The sequence below is a fragment of the Schistosoma mansoni genome, chromosome 4 (genome assembly GCF_000237925.1).
Source record: "Schistosoma mansoni strain Puerto Rico chromosome 4, complete genome".
Lineage (NCBI taxonomy): Eukaryota > Metazoa > Platyhelminthes > Trematoda > Strigeidida > Schistosomatidae > Schistosoma > Schistosoma mansoni.
In genome coordinates this window covers 28,979,821-28,986,517 of record NC_031498.1, presented here as the reverse complement: position 1 = coordinate 28,986,517, position 6,697 = coordinate 28,979,821, and positions in this window count along the sequence as shown.

The following is a 6,697-nucleotide window of genomic DNA, read 5'->3' as shown; positions in this document are numbered from 1 at the left end:
GGAATTGTACTTTCGTCTTTTACATATAAACCATTTAAAATCTTTTCATTATTTCAGAATTTATAATATTTACCAATACATACTAACTAGGAAATTCTTCAACTTGAAAAAAATTATAAATTGTATGATCATTATGTAACCCTGATACATAGTCATATACTTACTATGTTAGGTACAGAAAAATCCCCCCAGGTCACGGAACTGAAGTAAGTAGAGTGAATTTAAATGCTGTTAAATGTACAATGTATGACCTCCTTGTTCTTCATCCTAGTTTTCTTAAAATTACCAGGGAAAGTAGCTTATTACGATTCTTGCATTTACCAGAAAAAAAACAATATCACTTGAGAAGTTATGAACAACAAGAAGTATATCACTAATTAGATTATATTTGGCTTTACTAATTCCATAATGCGTCTGTAAATAGGGTGGTAAAATGCTAGACAACGCTTTGGGTATTTAACCAAGTATCGAGATAATCTTCATGACAGACTGATACAATTTAAAGAACCATGAAACAAAATTGAAAAAGTTACTGGAAGTCTATTTTGTTGTATTTTTGAATATCTTGTTACTGTACACCTAAAACCCTACAGAAGATTCAAACGGTAATATTATTTATGTGTCCAACAATCGATAAAACACTTTATTAAATGAAACAGTTGTATGATAAATAACCACCATACATTAAATATTGATATATGATTAGATAACTCTTCCTGAAGCCTCTCTAGGGCTACTGCCGGTCTCAAGTGCGGATAAATGAGGAGGGTTTGGCATAAGGTTAACGAACATTTCCCATGGTAAACTAAATTGCTAAAAACACGCTAATCAGAAATACATATAGATCACGTTGATAATGGTGCTGTGAATAAGAACACGGGTGGGGACAATCGAATGTATTTAAGCACAAATTACAAACTATCTCACTAAAATCTGATAACCATACAGTAAACAGTTAATTTGCAAATAATCAATCAATTGTCTCAATCTTGACTGTTACTTCTGCAAATATTTGTTTATTGTCTCCGACTATTATTGTTCATACATTTTCATACCAAATGCGTTGCGTTCCTGTTCTCTCCTTATCGATCTTTTACTGAAATACATTCAATGCCCGATCATCGTTTCATACTACTCATGTGGATATAAGTAACCCAAACCGCACTTAGAACGTACATTACTATTTATTAGGAGATTATTATCTGTATATATTTACACATCCTGGTAGTGATGGTGTAGTGAATGAGAACATGAGTGGGGACAATCGATTGTATTTAAGCACAAACTGCAGAATATCTCACTAAAATCTGACTACCATACAATAAACAGTTAAAATTAAAAACACGAACTTCAGTGAAGGGATCTCCTTTCAACGAATTTATTATCAAACTGTACAAGCTGTACATAATCTAGTATCATAATCTTTCTATTGTGTCATCTTGGTTATTTGTGTTCACATTTCCTCACCGAATTAGTACTTGAACAAAACATTTTCATAGATATATACGATTGTACAGCTTGATAGTAAATTTGTTGATTAGAGATCCGTTCACTGAACTGCGTGTTTTTAATTTTAATGTTTAAATGGGAATTATATGTCGATTGAGTAAACAGTTAATTTGCAAACTATTAATCAACTATTTCAATCTTGACTGTTCCTTCTGTAAATATCAGTCCATCTTCTTTTATTTCATTGTTCATTCATTTTCATACCAATTGCGTTTCGTTCCTATTCTTTCCTTAACGATCTTCTGCCAAAATACATTCTCTGACTGATCATCACCATATACTACTTATATGGATATAAGTAGCCCACACCATCATGATACATATAATAAAAATAATAATCATAAAGTTGGATCTTAAAACTTTAATCTTTCCTTTGGCCCATGTTAAATTATATCTGATATTGTTAATCATTCAAGAATTATACTAATTTTTATCTTTCGTTTACTTAGGGATAGGTAATACCTTTCAGAAATTCATGTTCAATAGATTTTTTGATTTAGTATATGGCGCCATTGTTTCAATACTACATCAAATCATTGAACAAGATTTCATTGTTAAAGAATCCTATATAAGGACTCATGTATATTATGTCAATCAAAAGAGATTATTTTATATGTCATTGATATCTGTATTATTTAATTTAGTTTATCTTAGATTCTGATAAACTCTAAGATATATGTATGGTTGATTTAAAATCTGAAAAGAAATGGTAGATAATGGTAGTGTACTTTAAAACAAAGAATGTTTTCTGCCAGTCAGGCAGTCATAATGAACATGGAGTATAGCACAGATGTACAAGTACTCAGGTTCTTGTACCATGAAAACAAGACAAGATGAAATTAATACGTTGAATAGTAAGGGAATCAAAATAATATGGTACCAATCATAATGAGAAAGGTTAAGCAATATAAACATGGTAAAAAAAATAGCATCTGATAGGAAGCACAGAATACAATGGACATGTCAGAATCAATTAGATGATTTGGACTTCGCACATGACCTAGCCTGCCTATCTCACACACATGAACAAATTCAGATGAAGACAACTAATGTACCTATATCCTCCGCATCAATAGACCTCAACATAAACAAAGGAAAAAGCAAGATTCTTAAATAAGAAACGGAGAACACCAACCCACCTAATCACACTTGATGACGAAACTCTGGAAGAAGTGAAATCTTTCAAGTACCTGGGAAGCATCATCAATGAACAAGGAGGATCGGATGCAGATGTAAATGTGAGGATTGGTAAGGCAACGACAGTATTCGTACAACTGAAAAAGATATGGAACTCAAAACGACTCTCAACTAATTTCAAAGTGAGAATCTTCAATACGAACGTCAAGAGAGTCCTACTGTACGTACGGAGCTGAAATGTGGAGAACTACTAAGTCCATCGTCGAAATGGTATTTATAAATAGTTGTCTACGCAAGATACTCAACATCAATTAACCAGATACCATCATCAAAAGACTTCTATAGGAAAGAAAAATCATCTTCCGTCTGAAGGGGAAATTAGGAAAGGACGTTGGAAGTGGATAGGACATAGATTCAGGAAATCACCAATGTACATCACGAGGCAATCGCTTACTTGGAATCCTGAAGAGAAGCGAAAAAGTGGAAGGTCAAAGAACACATTACCTTTGGAAATAGAAGCAGATATGAAAAGGATGAATGTTAACTTTAAAGAATTGGAAAGGATTGTCGAGGACAGGGTTGGATGAGGAATACTGGTGTGTGGCCTATGCTCCTCCATAAGGCTAACAGACGTTACAAGTAGTAGTAGTTATAGGAAAAACAGAAACAAAGATATATGAAAGAACACCAGAATTCAAGATAATTGGAATGATAAAGAGTGAATACATCTGGGTTATTAAGATAAATTCTGAGTCACGTCACACAATGACTTCAATCACTGATTATGTAAATAAGCATATTAGATAAACATATATAATACTGTTATAAATTAAGTAGTATGAAAGATTACAACAGTATTCTTTAACTGATTTCTTTTCCCTTTTATAACTATCATAATAGAATTAATCATTCAGGAAATACATCTACGTAACATAAATTATAAGTTAAATTCACACTTGTCTTATATCTTAGATTAAGTTCCATGTATGTATGTATGTATGTATGTATGTATGTATGTATCTATGGTTGTATGTATCTATGGTTGTATGTATCTATGTATGTTTTGAAGGAATTTGAAGTCAATCACCATGGTAGTTATAAATCTAAATAGATTATAACTATTTAACTTTATCTTATGATATACAAGAACTACTGTTGAATATAAAGTAAGACAAACTTGTATCAATAGTAGAATACAAAACTAATACAAATATTAGTATGTATATAAGTACTTTCTTTGAATATAGTAGACTGAATATGTAACTTGTTTAGACTGTTAATAGAAATTAAACTCTAGGGGACTATTCCTTCATAGAATTAGCGTCTGTTTATGTGCTTATTATATAGACAATACTTGGAGTTGGTAGGATTTTTATTATTCAACTTGTAGTATTCACTTGTTGTTGTTGTTGTTGTTTACTTGTATCTTCCCATTGTTATTTTGAACTGAAATTGATCAGTCTGTTGTTGGTATATGTGTATTCTGGATTCCACTGCTATCACCTATCCATATTTGCTTATAAAGCTTCTGACTTAAGGCAATATCGAGGTAGTCCGCATAAGATGCACATATGCCAACAAGAGACTGATCAATTGAAGTCCTGAACATCAATGGGAAGATATAAGTAAACAACAACAAGTGAATATAACTTCACTCCATTGCACAAGCAGGTGGTTATCAGCACTCAGTAGCTAAATAGGTAACGCGATGGTATTTGAAGCGAACGGTACTGGGTTCGAGTCCCAGACTGAACATCAACTCTAAGATGCAAGTACATCCAGCTGACGAGTCCCAAATAGGACGAAACACGCATCCTGGATTCTACTGCTAGAAATTATCCACCTTTGCTTATAAAGCTTGCAACTTGTAGCATGTTACCTATTCATAGCGAATTATCATTCAGCCTTATACTTCCTTTATATCGAATAATTGAAGTCGATCAATATGAACTAACAGGAATACATTTCATACTGGTTGATGATTATCTATTAAACATCTCATTTGTATATTAAGTCAGTGATGGTAAGGTAGAGTCTCGAATTGTAACAATGATAGTCGTGATCTAGAATATATTTAGAAGTTTCATTCTGCTCACATATGTCCATAAATCTTGGTTATAAATACTTACTACGACAAGACCCAGATACACGACTCCCTGCGTCACACACACACAAATCGACAGATCCCAAACATGTCTTCAATTTGATCAAGCAAGTTTGTTCTTTTTGAGAATAGAAAGCCCGACAATTAAAGATTTCGAAACGGGATCACTTCACTACTTAATTAGCAGTTAATCAACTATATCATTCATTTCTTGATAGATTTTACAGATTATTCATAAATTTTGAATTTCAGCTTCATGGTGAACCTTAGAAAAGTTTTATGTCACGGTTTAGATTAGATATTCATCTATCTCTCTAAACCGTTGTATTTTGAATGGTAATATGAGTGATAGTTACACAACTAACTACTCATAACTAAGAAATTAAACAGTTATTGACATCTGATACTACTCAGCGATTAATCAATGGATATATCTCAGTCTTAAAAGAAAACATTAATTGCCTAAAGGACTCAGTGATAACGTAATCTAGGATAATTAGATTTTAATGGGTGGGATTATCAATCATTTTAAGAATATAGACATACTTTTCTGAAAAGTACCTACTTCCACGAAATTTGTATCAAATAGTGTAGTGTGGTCTACTTATATCCATATAAGTAGTATATAGCGATGGTCAGACATAGAATGTATTTTGACAGAAGATCGATAAGGAAAAAACTAAAATGAAGCGCAGTCGGTATGAAAATGGATGAATAATAAAATAAGAGAAGATGGACTGATATTTACAGAAGGAACAGTCAAGAATGAGACAATTGATTGATAGTTTTCAAATTAACTGTTGACTGTATGTTTATCAGAATTGAGTGAGATAATCGGTAACTTGTGCTTAGATACAATAAATTGTCCTTAACTGGTGTTTTGTTCACTACAATAGGACCTTCTATCGATTGTTCTATCACTTTACCAAAAGTAATTTAATAGCATATATAGTTTAAATATGATATAGAACTTACCCATAGCAAAGATATGTAATAAACTATATACAGATAGGAAACATAATAAACCATTCCCTATCATGATCATCAATAACATAATGATTATAAATCCATATAATTCATTTAAACAATCTGATACAAGTACAAATAATGCTTCAATAATAAATTGTATTGTACTTTGCCATTGACTTGTTGAATTTCTCAATGATGAATTTAAACAAATGATACATATCTAATGAATAGAAATGATGGTTAAAAAAACAAGAACAAAACAAGAAAATAACAGAAGGGAGTTGCCGTGGAGATTTCTTAAGAAATTATGAGCAATTGAAGTTAGACCATCATGGAAAACCTAAAAGCACTGGACGGCCGTTTCGTCCTATTGTGGGATTCCTCAGTAACAGTGCGTATCCACGATCCCGCCTGGATTCGAATCTCGTGAGGTTTTCCATAGTTGTCTAGCTTCATTGATTGATGATTTCAACTACAAAATAACAATCCAAAAAGTGAATACATTAGAAGTGCATAATGATAAAACAATACCATAGTTCTAATTATAATAAATCAACACTGAATTATAATTGAACTAATGAGTTCACCTTATCAGTTGCAATCTTTTTAAGTTGGAGCTTTTAGGTTGGAACCAATTTGTTTGTTATTTCAAATCTGAATATTATTATTATTATAAAGTTAAATATTATCTTTTGTTTTATTTTTAAGCTTGAAACATTCATTACTATAGTAGTATACAAATGTTCTAGTACGGTGGAGAGTGAGAAAAGTCGGCGATTACTCTCGAACTGCTCTTACATGGTTACTGTCAGGAAAGTCTCACTCAATGCCATCTCACAAGATCGAGAGGACGGAAAGTGAATATCCGGAACTTTAATTGGGTTAGTGGATATCGAGGACCTATTTAGGAGTACATAGGCTCCAGGATCCTGAAGGAACAGATGGCTACCATGAGACTTCATCTTATGACGTTGTTCC